This window comes from Hippopotamus amphibius, chromosome 9, assembly GCF_030028045.1.
Source record: "Hippopotamus amphibius kiboko isolate mHipAmp2 chromosome 9, mHipAmp2.hap2, whole genome shotgun sequence".
In the NCBI taxonomy this organism is placed as follows: Eukaryota; Metazoa; Chordata; class Mammalia; order Artiodactyla; family Hippopotamidae; genus Hippopotamus; species Hippopotamus amphibius.
The window spans coordinates 88,815,308-88,830,614 of NC_080194.1; the positions used below are offsets into that span (position 1 = coordinate 88,815,308).

The 15,307-nt window shown below is 39.0% G+C and overlaps 1 protein-coding gene across 1 annotated transcript in view; it reads right to left on the reverse strand.

Annotated features, from left to right (window-relative positions):
- The window catches only part of TBCEL (tubulin folding cofactor E like), a 69,632-nt gene extending 56,055 nt beyond the window's left edge, over positions 1-13,577 (reverse strand). Inside the window, exon 1 of the mRNA XM_057748919.1 lies at positions 13,397-13,577. The gene's annotated coding sequence lies outside the window, so the exon portion shown is untranslated. The remainder of the gene's footprint in view (positions 1-13,396) is intronic.
- Between the last annotated feature and the right edge of the window lie 1,730 nt (positions 13,578-15,307).

Genomic DNA, 15,307 nt, shown 5'->3' on the forward strand with positions numbered 1-15,307 from the left:
CTCTGGGAAAGTATATGTGTATTTTACATATTTTTACCTCCAGGAAAGATAAAATGAATGAACAAATAAAGGAATGGATAAAGTACATGTGGTGTATATATGCAGTGGAATACTACTCAGCCATAAAAAAAGAACAAAATAATGCCATTTGCAACAACATGGATGCAACCAGAGATTATCATACTAAGTGAAGTGAGTCAGACAGAGAAAGACAGATACCATATGATATTGCTTACATATGAAATCTAAAATATGGCACAAATGAACCTATCTATAAAACAGAAACAGACTCACAGACACAGAGAACTGACTTATGGTTGCGGAGGAGGGGAGGTGTGTGGTGGGACTGACTGGGAGTTTGGGGTTAGTAGATGCAAACTATTACATTTACAATGGATAAACAATACGGTCCTACTGTATAGTACAGGGAACTATATCCAATCTCCTGGGATAAACCATAATAAAATATTTTACTATGGTTTATTCTAATAAACCACATTTTAATATATTTTAAAAAATAATATATGTGTATAACTGAGTCACTTTGTTATACAGCAGAAGTTAGCACAACACTGTAAATCAACTATACTTCAATAAAAAAATTAAATTAAAAAAATAAAGGAAAAAGGATCTACTGATAAGCTTTTTTCTAAATAACTGCTTTAAAAATACTAGTGATACACATTCTGAATTTTTGAAGATTATCAATTGAAAATAAGTGAAAAACCTGATACACATTCTGAATTTTTGAAGATTATCAATTGAAAATAAGCGAAAAACCTGTAACTCCACGTAGATGTAGTTTCACTTTTCATTAACTAAGCTAAGCATGTAAATAAGTGTTACCAAAAAGCTTTTCTTATCTGAAGCATATTTAGAGCCACAGCCATACCAGGAAGCTTTGGTTGATAGATTTAGAAAGTAGATTAAAAGCCTGTGGATGCACCTTATGGTGTATACTTTTTCAGACCATTTTTCCATGCTATGTAGATACATGCTTTTCACACAAAGATTAAATTACGTTTAGATATATAGCTCTGCAACCTGCCCTTTCACTAAATAGCTCATGAAAAACTTTCTGTATTCATTTTTAAGGTCTGTAGAATAGTCTATCAACAAGCTTTTGCAGCTGAACTCATGAATGACTGCTATCTCTCTCATAAAAACACATTAAAGACACTGTCCAAGTCAACATACTTGGGCTACACAGTCTCAATTCCATATGGCACTTCTACTCACTTATCATATAGTACATATACCTGCAGTTCCATCTCAGTCACCTCCTTAAGCATTATATAATATACCTAAGTGAATGCCTTCTTGGGATGAAAAGTAAGGAAGATAAACTAACTCTAACAACCTTTCAGAACTCTTCTGTAGAATTAAAGTTTACCAACTCACAAATTGGCTCTGAGCATGCCAAGTGCAAAACTTGAGCAGTAGCTGATAAGTCCATTATCAGAACACACCACGCCACCATGATTTCACACCCTATTACGAACCACCCTATTTCTCAAAGTCTCCTTCTCAACTGTATACTAAACTACATCCAAGAGTAATAATGTGGCACATCAACTTCTCTTGGTAGAAGATTCTTTTTAAAAATCCGACACTGCCAAATGAAATGTGAATTCAGACTCCTGGTCAGTCCTATCAGTAGGGCACTGCTACCCTCTTCACTTATCACAGCACTATGCTTCTCCTTAAAAGTGCCACAGGTATTAAAATATCTAACCCAAATTCTTCATTTCATTAGTGGCACCAAAGATATCTTAAACTGTGACTCTGTGTTATCAGTGAGTGCGGCCCCAGAGCTGTCTGTATTTTCTACTAAAGAACTGCACTGCACACAAGGCATATTTGATGTTGGACAAAAGACAGTTTTCTCACCTGCAATTGCAAGTTAGCAAATAGGACTGATTCTCACGCTGGTATCCTATTCTATCTAGTGCTTGAAATTTCCGATCCAAGAATTTTATTATTTTGATAAGAAAGTATGTGAGAGGAAAAAAAAAGAGAAAATACTGTTATGGAGACGTAAGTACCTCTTTGTGTGAAAATATTTATAAGAATTTCTCTCTTAATTCCCATAGCTTCTAACTGTCCAGAAATATTGGCTTACACCAATTGTCTATATCCCCACTCTGAGGGTGAGTCAAAAATTATCCATACTCTGGCTGCAGAATTTATAGAAGTTTTAATGCAACTGGAGTGCGGATAATTTTTGAGACACCCTTGCGTAAATTAGGCATTTTAGGATACAGAAAAGCACTTTCCACCAACTTTCAGCAATCACGAGAACAACATAAAAAGTTTAACATTCACCACACCCCTTACTTCAATCAACTCCAAGGAGAGTCCACCCTCATCCCCCTTCCTAACTCCTTCACAAACAAATCTGCATCCATCCCTACCTTTCTATGCGGCCCAGATTCGATTTGGGAAAATCTCAAGGCTTTATGTTGCACTTACTCAAAATTCAGGAGTAGAAACAATTACTCTTGAATCGATGCTCCCCAAAAGCCGAGTATCCCCAAACTGAGATTAACAATCATTTTAAAGCCTGGTAATTTTCCACAACCACCTTCTTAAACAGACAAACTGACGCTTATCTCTATTTACAGGACACGACACTGAGGTGACTTGCTCAGGTTTCTGTGGCCCAACCAGAATGCTGAGTCATACTTTCTGCAACCCTAATCTGTTGATACATGCTGCCTTCACTAAAAAAAAAAAAAAAAAAAAAAATCATGTCAACAGTGTATGGCCTCATGCTCAAATCATAGAAATACAGCTTATTAAAATAGATGAAAATCATTACAGCCAAAATACCTCTTGTAACTACATCAAAGTAGCTGAACCACAAAACTAAGCCACAGTACTGATAGGTCTAGTCACCAATGGGGGAAAAAATATTCTCAACTTTCCTTTCCCACCAAAAAGCAGTAAGTATTAGCTTCTTGAATGGACTGGTTTTCATCAGAAGAAAACTGTAGATGCATGCTATCTTTTAGCTGTAAATACACAAGTTTGAGGTCACTACTCAGCTGTTTACAGAAGATTACCCCATAATCTCTACCTGTGAGCATCTACACAGGCTATCAAGTTAAAGCAAGGCCTCATTAGGAACGGACTACTAGTTCATCACTCTGCAGCCTTCTAGAATTTAATTCATGCCAATTAATGATTCAGGCAGTAAAATGTCTGACATTTATAACGTCATTCCTCCTTAATTAGAGGGTCTCCCCTTCTCCTCTCTACCTGTCTGAATTTTATGCCTCCTTCAAGGCCCTACTCAGAATATACTTTGGAGATGAAGCCTTTTCAGATACCTCCTGCCAAACTGATCTGTTTCCTTTGAGCTGAGCTCATGGTGTCTATTGCCTAAAAAATCCAGTGGGCAATTAATCAATCACATATTGGCATGGATTTTCATTTTTGTCCCATTATTAACACAAGTATAGTGTTGTGATTTTCATTTGTTTGTTTTATGTCCTTAGACTATATAGCTCTTGAGGGTAAGGACCATATCACAATGCTTCTTTCTATCTATCATGGACTGGAACTTTGCACATAATTAGCACTCAATAAATATGCTAATCAATGAGTTTTCTAATCACTTCTGATTGTGCATATCAAATGTATTTTACAAAACATGAAAAGCAGGTGTATTAATAAACTCAGATCAGAGTAGTTACGAACAAAGATGCTTCAGAGCTACCAATGAATTACTAATTATGTCTACCTCTCCCTGGGGATTCCAAAAATAAGAGATCACATGATAGAGCAATGAATCAGTAAAAGAGCCAGAAATACTTGCTTCCAAGCACAAGCTAATTCTTCTGTAAAAACTACAGCCACAGTAGATTTAATACTGAATATACAATTTTGATATCTATACTATACTATACATCTCATATGTAAGAGCTAATAATATATGCCTTACTTCAGATCAATAGGCACAGTTTAGTAACTAAAGATAGGTGCATTGCTGAGGAGAATGTAAAATGGTGTCGCTGCTGTAGAAAACAGTATGACAGTTCCTCAAAAAATTAAACATGGATTTACCATCTGATCCAGTAATCCCACTTCTGGGTATATACCAAAAGAATTGAAAGCAGAGACTTGAATAGATATTTGTACACCAATATTCATAGCAGCATTATTCACAATATCCCAAGGATGGAAACAATCCAAACATCTACAGGCAGATGAACAGATAAGCAAAATGTAGTAGTATGTACATACAATGGACTATTACTCAGCTTTGAAAAAGAAGGCAATTCTGACACACACTACAACATGGATGAACCCTGAAGACGTGATGCTAAGTGAAATAAGCCAAACACAAAAGGACAAATACTATATGATTCCACTTAAATGTAGCATCTAGAGTAGTCACATTCACAGAGACTGAAAGTGGAATGATGGCTGCCAGGGGCTTGGGAGAGTGGGGAATGGGAAGTTCTGATTACTGGGTACAGAGTTTCAGTTTGGGGACAAACAAGTTCTGGAGACGGACAGTGGTAATGGTTGTACAACAATGTGAATGTACTTAATGCCACTGATCTGTACACTTTAAAACTGGTTAAAATGGTGCATGTTATATATACTTTACCACAATAAAAAAACTTCAAAAAATTATGGAATAAATAAAATATGTTATACTAAAAAAGGAAAAAAGACGAATATAGGTCAAGTCCAAAATGTCTAGTACTTTCTCTCTTGGCACACTTTTCAAATTAATGCCAACAACTCACTTAAGGATCTTAAACAGTGAGGGATAAATTAGCCAAGTCTCAGTAAGTACATTTTGTAGAAGATAATGATTTATAATGTATACAATCTTATCTTTTTCTTGGATTCCTTTACTGATGTTCATGTGGGAAAATGTCACTAATGGATGAGGGATTAATAAATATTTAAACTACAATCTCCTAAGGGACTTGCCTTTATAAAAAGTTTGCCTTAAGTTACTAATAGTACCTATGAGAAAATATGATCCTCATATAAGTCACAATAATATTGGTTTAATAATCTAGACTTGTTTCCAACATTTTAAGAGTCATGATTCTTCCTAAAATTCTCTATTCATTTACCTCTAACTAAATAACATCATGTCATAAATATAATAATAAAAACATTCTCAAAAGTGAACTGTCTTGAAATAGAGACACAGATGCAGAGAACAAACATGGACACCAAGTGGGGAAAGCAGGGAGGGTTGGGGGGGGATGAATTGGGAGATTAGGATACCACATTGTACACTCTAAATATATGCAGTTTATTGTATGTTAACTGTACCTCAATAAAAGTTCTTAAAAAAGAAAAAAGTGAACTGTCTTCATTGAGATAATGGCATCTTTCAACCAGAACTTAGTACCTGAGAGATTCATTGCATTAAATGAATATTTTAAAATAAGATGTTATAAATATATGTGTACGCATAATGGGGAAGGAAAAGTGCTAAAGTTCCTGAAAAACTGTCTCCCCAGACTTCATAATACAGTTGAGTCTCATTATTAGCAAATTCTTTATTTGCAAATTCACCCAAATTAATTTGTAACCCCAAAATCAATACTTGCAGCATTTTTGGTCATTTGCAGATACTTGCAGAGCAAGAAAAAATTTGAGTCACCCGACAGACAGACATTTACGTTTCCAGCTGAGACAGAACAAGGTGTCACTCTGCCTCCTTGTTTCAGCTCTCATGCTGTAAACAAGGGTCCTTTTCACGATCTATTTAGTGCCAGGTTTCTCATATTTTTGTGTTTTTTTGTTGATTTTACTATAGAAAAATGCCCCTCAGTGCAATGCTGTGTCCCTAAGGACAAGAAGGTTGAGATGTGCCTTATGGAGAAAATACGTGTTAGATAAAATTTATTCTATCTAACTATGGTGCTGTTCACTATGAATCCAAAGTTAATGAATCAACAATATATAATGAATAAGGTGTCTTTAAACAGAAACACATATAAAATAAAGTTAGGCATTGATCACTTGACGAAAATGTGCACAAAGACTGGCAGGACCCTAACCCTACATTTCCCCTGGGAGCAATGGTTCCATATTCACTAATTTGGTGTTCATGGCAACTTTATATAAGTACCATGAATAACAAGAATCAACTGTACTTTGTAAAGAAAACTCTGGAGGAAAAAAATTAGATCAACAGAATTGAAAAGAGAGCCCAGAAACAGGCCTATGTAAATGTGGCTGCAAGCAGCAATAGACATCAGTAGGAAAAGATTAAAGCACACAAGAATTGTCCCAAGACAAGTGAATATAAATCTGGGGAAAATGAAAAGGAATCCTCACCTCACAACACGGAAAAATTGAATCCAGCTAAAATGTGGAAAGCAAACTTTATTCCTATGAGAAGAAAACAGTTATTTTTTTTAAATAGGAAAAGAGCTCTAAGGTCTTGATTTAGGAAACTATTTCATAAGCAAAATGCAAAAAGAACTCATAAAGGAAAAGTAAAATGAAAAACTTTTGATCATCAAAAGACATTAAACACAGGAAGACAAGCCAGAAACTGGAAAAAGATACTTGCAACACATGTTACTAATATGGAGAACTCCTAAAACCAGTAAGAAAAAGGCAAACAACCCAATAGAAAAATGGACAAAAGACATGAACAAGTATTTAGCAGAAGATAAAATTCGAAAGACTAATAAATATATGTAAAAGATGTCTAAGTTCAATAATATTCAGAAACAAATTAAAATCTCAATGAACTACCATTTCATATAAATTAGCAAAACTTAAAAATTCTGACCACACCAAGTGTTGGAGAAAATGTTGAAGAATAGGAACACTTCCATTGCTAGTGAGTATAAATACCTTGGAAAACCATTCAACATTGTCTAGTGAAGCTGAAGATGCACATTTCCTGTGACCCAGCAATTCTCCTTCTCAGTGTAAACTACAGGAACTTGTAATGTGCACCATGAGAAAAGTACAAGAATGTCCACAACAAGGGTAGTGTTTGAAATTACAAAAATCTTGGCGAAAAAAATGCCCTTACATCCAAGAACAGGCAATTGGATCCGCTGTACTATATTCATAAAATGAAATGTTTACACAGCAACAACAAATGATATTTGATCATTTTCTATGACTGCTTCCTTATCAACACGAATGACTTAAAAACATTGTTAAATGGATAAAATAATCACAAGAATATATACAATACAATCCCACTTAAAATTTAAAAAAATAGAAAATTTATCATCGTATTGTTTAGGGTTGTGTACGTAGGTGGTAATTGTAAAGAAAAGTCAGAGAATAATAAACACAAAATTCAGAACTGTGTATCCTTGGAGGGTGAGGGTGTGTAATCAGGGGAGAGGCACACAGGGGGCAAAAACAGAATTCTTAATTCCCTCCTCAAACCTGCTCCTCCCCCACCAAGTCCCCATCTCCAGAGTTCTATTTGATTTTTCTCTTCCTCTCACATTCCCATAATTAACCAACCTCTAAAACACCCCAATTCTCCCCAGTTCTCTCCATTTCCTCTACTCTAGTCTGGGTTAAGCCTCCATCCACATCTCGCTAGGACTGTCGCAATAGCTTCCTCCCAGGTCCCTCATGACTGTATAATTCATTCTCCAAGATCATGCAAGTGATCTTTTCAAAATCTAAGTCAGATCATGTCCTTTAAACTCTCCAAAGTCTTCCCTTCACACTCAGAATAAAATCTAATCTTTATCATAGTCTTCAGGGCTTCATTTTATCTGTTCTGTGCTTCTCTAATCTTACTTCCTCCCACCCTTTTCCAAGCCCACTAGGTTTCAGCCAGCATGGCTTTCTACTTCTCAAACCTGCCAATCTGATTTTCCCTCTTAAGGCTTTTACAGGAATGCCCTTTTCCTGGCTCTTGGCTTAGCTGGCACTTAAACCTCAAGTAAACTTAAGCACAAATATTACCTTCTCAACGAAGCTGCCTCTGACCACCCCATTAAAAATGGCACCACTGCCACCAGCAATCACTTATCACTTCACCCTCTTTCATTCTTGACAGCACTTACCACATCTGTTAGTTTAGTGATAAACTCCACCAGAACCAAAGTTCAACAAAAGCAGGGATCTGTCAGTCCAGTTCAGTGTGGTACAGAGCAGTGTTGGGCTCATGGCAACAAATGTTTGTTGGGTGAATAAAAAAGTGAATTTTACTTTGAATAAACATGAAGTAGTATTTCCTGACAGTGACATGAAAGTCACAAACACCGATGAGAGGTATTAAAGATGGAAGGAAATTTTGAAAATCACTGGAAAAGCATTACTCTAAGAAGAATTTTAGTTGAATCCTTTTCTAAACAGTACTAGTAATAGATCACATTCCAAAGGACCATTAGTGAATGATTAATGAAAGTTTCATAGAGCCACAGTCCTGAGTTTTGGAGGTGTGTCATCTGTTTAACTCTCCTAATTCAACCTGAGTTCAAATATGAATCTGCACTGAAATTTGAGCAAGTTATATACCTCTCTATGCCTGCCCTCTCATTTGTAAAATGCAACTATTACTAGCTATTTCATAGTCACTGTGAAGTTTAAATGAAAAAAAGTTTTTAAAGCATCTAGTTGTGCCTGGCCTAGTAAGTGGACAATAAATTGTAGTTATTATTATGATAACTGAGTAGGAAAGTCCAGACAAATGGGAGAGCTTGAGTCAAATAATTCCCAGGCATCTTCTGCTTCCAGCAGAGGTAGAATAATTATATACAATATACTGGGAACATATGCCAGGACTAAGTTCTTTTCCCTCCAAAAAGAAAACAATGTACACAAAGGTAATACATAAGTATGGACACAGCACTTTGAGAACACCAAGAGTGACTCTTTTCAAGGAGGCCAGCCACACATAAACCTGAGAGGTCACAGGAATTCCTAGATGAAAAATAAGAGGGAAAGGCACAAATGAGCACAAGTGAGAAATGCACTGTGGCCGGTGTGGAGCGTGAGGGAGAAGGGCTGGAAGATGAAGATGGGCCTGCAGGACCAGATGCCAAGAGGCTAAGGTCGTCTGTTTAAAAGTTTGCGCTTTATCTTTCAGGGAGATGAAGGGGGAAAAAAATCTAACATGCTATTTTGGTACCAATCATTCTAAAGAAGGCAAAACACATTTTCATGACTTTAAACCTAATACCATACAGGTCCACTGACAGTTATGTTTAAAATGGAAAATAAATTTTAAACCTAAATTCTGGAAAACATGAGCAATTTGCTTAACAGTGACGGACAGAGACTCTATTCTCAAGTTTCACTTTTATGACCCTTGTTCTCATGATCATAACAATGGTAGATAATATCTATTGAGTTCACTGTTCACCCTGTACTCTGTTGTTTTATATGTTGTCATGCAATTCTCACAACACCTTTGTAAGAGGTACTACTATTAACCCTACTTTACCCATTGGAAAACTAAAGCAAAGAGAGGCTAGTCACATGGCTAGTGAGTGAAAGAAGATTCAAATCTAGGCTGCCTGATTCCAAAGCCCTAAAACTAAATCAATCTGCTGAACTGATACTGCCCCATTCATCACATCATTTGCTAAAAAACTGTATGTGTACCTACCGTAATTTAAAGCATCATGCTAAGTCAGCAATTTTCAGATTTTACATTACATTAGAATCACCTGGGCAGATTCCTAGATTCTGATTCAGTAAGTCTAGGGTGGAATTTCCAGAGATCTGCAATTTTAACCATAAGTTCAATCAATTCTGATTCACTCTGTCCATGAACTATACTCTGATAAACCCTGTGCCAGGTGTCCTAGGGATGTGAGGATATTTGAGCCTCCTGTCTCCATGAGTTTACAATCTAAAAGGGATAGAAACAAGATACACAAATAGTAAATACAAAGCGATACTGGAAAAGTAGTATAAACAAAACAGGCAAAAAAGACTTCAAGGAAGAGGGATCATCTGTAATGAAATGAAGATGAGTAGGATTTCATGAAGAAAGGGAACACGTTTCCCGCAGACTTTCAGGAATAATGTTACATACAAAGGAAGGTACAACGCATAGACAGCTTGGCAGGAACAGAGGATCTGCACTGAGGAATGGAAAAATAATGTCAGTAAAAAGTAAAGGCTGTAGAACACCCTCAATGTCAACCTAAACACTATGGCCTTTATTCAGTGCTGGCACTGGGAAACTGCTAATGGTTTTTGAGGAGGGAAATGATAAATTACAGCAATATTCTTTGGAAGAATACTCTGATGAAGCTATGCAAGATCAAGTAGATCAAGACCAACCACAGGAATAGTTAGGCTGTTAGCGCTGCAATCTCAAAGTAAAAGCTAAAACACAGTAGGGGAAAAGAGGGAAAAGGGAAGAATGGTACCTCTTAACAATGAATTGCATGTAGGGCTAAGGCAACAACCACAGCTAAATGATTTCTTCACCTCTTAAGTCCAAATTGTATTACTAGCAGTTTCATGTTACTTTTTACAACTGTTTCTTATACAGCCAACGAGGCCCAAAATATAGAATTCACTTATTTAAAACACAGCCTATGACTAAGATGTCAGTAAACAGGTCTCTGAGCAGCCAAAATGCATGTCACATAGTTCATACACTTAAAAAAAAAGTGTTTCTCTCTATATAATATATTATATTTAATATATATTATATATAAATGAAAGAACATTATTCAGAGCTATATCTCATTTTACACAAAGTTCTAACAAAGGTAAGCATCTACTTGCCAAACCCACAGCAGTTTGGAAGCAAATATTAGAAGGGGAAAAGAGCCTGTTACAGGTGGAAATAAGAGTCTGAGGGTCAAGAGAAGAAATGAAAACTATAAAAAAGCACACACAATCACTCAGGGTAAATTCTCCACAACGGTTTATTGACAGGTACACAGGATTCCCAGAAAAACAAAATTAATGAGTATCTTCCTTAATGGTCCAAAAACCTACCACAAAAAGAAAACTTTTAAACATTCTTTAAAGCTAAATATTTTAAAACAAATATTTACCTCATTAAAAGGTAATTTTTAAAGGATGGCTGATATACGTCAGCATAATCCCTCTCATCAGTAACCAAGACACAGTCAATAAACAGTTAAAGGTAAGAAAGATATATTTTATAACACACAAAGTTTGAAGATAATATTTTTGCAAGGCATCTAATCAAGAATGTGGCCCCACTGGTAAACTTTAATTTGGGCAATTTTTCCTGATGGCTGTGCCTTTGAATTCCATGTTCCAAATAATATGACGGCATCCTCAACAAAAATTAACACTATTAAACTGGTCTTAAATACATACCCTATAAATGTACCTACTGAAATCAGGCAACATCATTTGACACTCAACGCCCTGTAACAATAGGCTGTGTGACAACTTTTAAAAGGACTTTAAACATGGCAACACATGAAGGCCTTTCACTTTGTTCACTACCACTCATTAACATTTATTATAATACTATTCATACAAGGACCTCACCTATTTCACAAACACACAAAAAGGTCATTTTTCATGGGGGGAATTAAGATGTTAACTGACTCATAGTTATACTTAAGTTTATGATTAAGTTACTAAAACCATGAACCTACACCTTTAATCATGTAGAAAAAGTATACCATACATTAATCATTGGAGAAAGGTGAGTATGAGTTTCAGCTTGAGATTTTTTTAAATAGCAGAAAAGCAAATTAGCGTATAACACTGTAAGATTAAGATAAAATTACCGTAAAGATGTTGCAGGGATGAATCAACTATGTGGAACTAGGCCTCTCATGTTTCTCAGACCCAGCAAAGGACAGAGAAAATTAAAGCACACGCTTATTTCAAAATTTTCATCAAATGATCAGGCAACATTAAGATATCAAAGATAAAGATTATGGTACAATTTGCTACACCTTATAAATATGTAAACAAATGAAGCAGTCAATTGCACCAGGTGGGCTCCACTCTCCCTCCCCACCTCCCCATTCACCTCCTTATAAACATGCTTGTTCTCTAGAAACTTACATGAAGACACTAATTGAAGCCAAAGAATTGTGCCTTCGCTAGTGTTTGTCAAACTGCAACTTGTGACCCATATATCAATTAAGTGGATTTAGTCAGCATTTTTTAATGAAAAAGAATGAAATATAATAGAAATTATCAGTATGCATCATTAGCAATGACGGTAAATACTGCTTTGTGAAACTTTTCCTTCCTATGTGGGTAGGTACTAGAGCATGATGTAAAATGCACTTCTCACGTGGAGCATGACATTTTTTAAAGGTTTGGAGCACGATTTTTTTAAAAGTTTGAAAGCTCCTACCCTAGAGATTTAGGTCAAATGCCTCAGGACCCGAAGGCTGAATGTTTTCATTAGTCCTCAGCACCTACACATAATCTCTTAGCTCAAGATGGACTTCTGGAAACCAATCTGGGAGCTCAGGGCAGCAGAAAAAGAATGGGGACAGGCCTCAACGAAGCCCGTATCTGGACCGGAAAGAACTGCTAACTTCCCCAAACAACAGCCCTAGGCAGTGCCTACAAGCTTCTGGTAGCTTAGCAACCTTCAGAACAGAGCTCCTCCTTCCCCCACTCACTATAAACAGTTCTACTCTTCCAACCAACTTTCCTGAACTACAACTTCTAGAATCACTGTGCCCCAAGAGAAGACAGTATTAAATCTCCTTCTCGCTTCACCAATTCCCATCATGTCTTCCTAGAGGAGGACCTTGAATTCTGTACTCCCCATTCTCAGCAGAGAATGAAGGTCCTCACAGCTCCTTACCCTCCCCCTTTCCCAGATCCCCGGACGGGTTACCCTCCTCCCAGGCCCCATCTTAGTCCAATCGCCTCATCGTCAGTTAGTTGTCTTGGGGGCAAAACGATTCTCCCAAAGGCCCTTATTAAACTACCGCATCCTTTTACCAGCCCCTGGAAGGAGCAGGCCTAGAGTCCCAGAGCCTGGGAATGCCCATCCGCTCTTTGCCCCATCAAACCTCCCTAGGGACACGTCCTATTTTTTATTTATTTATTTTGATTCAGTGGTTCAGAGGCAAGTTTCCTATTTCTCCAGCAGTCCCAGACTCATCTTCATCTCTTACCAGCCAGGGGGCATCTCATCCCTCACGCTCTCGGGGCACAGTGAGAAGCCCAGATTCTCCCAGGAACTCGGACAGGCTCCCCCAGACGCCCTCCTCCAACCCGAGCCCCGACTCCCTCTCCCAGCCCAAGCCCACCCCGCGCCGCCCCAGCCCAGGCCCGGCCCCATCCTCCCTCCGGCCCAGGCAGGTGTCCCATCCTCCCCTTCGCCCAGGCAGGCCTCGTCCCGCTCCGACTTCTTCCCGCTGTTTCCTCGCACGGCACCCCGGCTCCGGAGGGGAGCCCCTCGGGCCTCCAGAACCTGGCGGAGCCGGCAGGCCCGGGCTCCACTCACCCCTCAGCCCGGGAGGCGGGGGAGCTGCTGCGGCGGCTCCTCGGGCTGCGCCTCTCCTCCCCCCTCCCGGCCGCCGCCGTGGCCGCCGCTCAGCCTCCGGCCTGCTCCCTGCCGGCCCCGGACCGGCTCCGCTTCACCTCGTCCCAGACTCCGGCCGCCGGAGCCCAGCGTCCTGCATTGACCCGGAAGCAGCTTTCCCGGCCCAACAACACGTGACCCCGTCGCACGTGTCGCGTCCGCTGCGTGAATGGGAGGGGGCGCCGGAGGAGCGGGTCCTCCCCAACCAAGCCTAGGTTGCCATGGCGACGGGGATGTCTGTGCAGGCCTGGTCGTCTCTAGAAACACCCCTCATCTGCTCTCTCTCTTGCCCATCATGAGGGGACACCCTGGGTGCAAAGGAGGAGTACAAATTGTCACATCAGAGTGGAATAGGGGCAGGTCAGAGCAGAGCCGGGCCTCTGCGAGGGTGCTGTCTTACAGAAAGGAGCATAAAGCTGAACTTTTACACACTTACCTAGGATTTTGTCCTGATTCTGTCACTAGTTTGCAGTGTGACCCTGATCATTTCACTTCCTGTCTCTGTCTTCAGTGCCCTCACTAGCGAGCTCAAGGCTGTAATCTAATACAATCCCAAAATGCTTTTGGTTAAGGATGTGGTAGCACCCTGGCCTTTATTCTGCGTCCTCTTCACAAGGCCCGTGGCATCCTGAGCTTTTGGTGCTCCAACACCAGTGTAATAATAGCATCTTCCGCTTACTGACCCCCTTCCAGATACCAGGCACTGCACCTATGCTACTTCTAATTTTTACAGCCTTCTCAAAGTAGGTATTTTATAGAATTAAAAACTGAAGTTCACAGAGGTTAAGTGGTCCAAGACCATTAGTAAAAATGACCAGGTCTTCAGGTCAATCTGACACGAAGGTCAAATCCATGCACTTCCCATTATGCCATACTATTGCTCCAGCTCCTTATAGGTTATATAGGACTGTTGGGCTAGGATTGCTTATGTACTTCTTTGACCATGTCTTTTGCAGGAATGTACATGAAATAGGGACGGTGCTGGCTGATCCTGAAGAGAATTCAGCCTTGTATGGATATTTTAGCTGAAGAGCTAGGAGGTGAAAGGTCTACGTGCATAAGGTGTGTGTGCTTTCCTGGGGTGTCATGGAGCAGGTGAGGGGTTGTGATGTACATGCACATGATTTACTGGTTTGTAGAGTGGGGAAGACAATTCTTTACAAGGGGCTCAGTGGCAGTTCCTGGGGACTGACTTATTTTGTTTTGTCTTGACTTGTCCCATAGGTAGGAGAGGAAAAAAAAAAAAAAGCCTGAAAGTGTTGATTAAAGAAAATGTTCTGAGCAAAGCAGTGTGGCTTAGGTTGCTGAGTTGGGGGCCTTGCTCCTACTTCTGCAGAGAACAGAGAATCTTTCTGGCATCTTAGGATGAATGGCTTTGGAAGCATCGGGATTGTTGGCATGACCAAAATCTAAAGCAGCCTCAGTGGCAAGGACCATGAGAAGAGCTGAGTGAACTATGCACAGAGGGGGAAGAATGAGGTAGATACTGCATGGTAACTTTACTGATAGACTTACTTATGAGCTCGGTACCCTTGGGGACACCCAGAAATACTAAGGAAGTTAGATGTCCTGTGAGCAACTAGCAAAAAAATTATAGCACATACTGTGTTTAACACAGTATTTGTTAAATACTGTGTACAATGTATATAAATACTAGAGTGAGTCAAACATTCCTGCACTCTGGCTGTAAGACTCACCCTCATACATATATGAGTACAGTTTATGATTGGGGGTGATTAGTTACAGTCATCCCTCCATACCCCTGGGGTTCCACATCCACGATTCAGCCAATCGCAGATAGAGAATATTCAGAAAAAAGAAAATTCCAGAAAG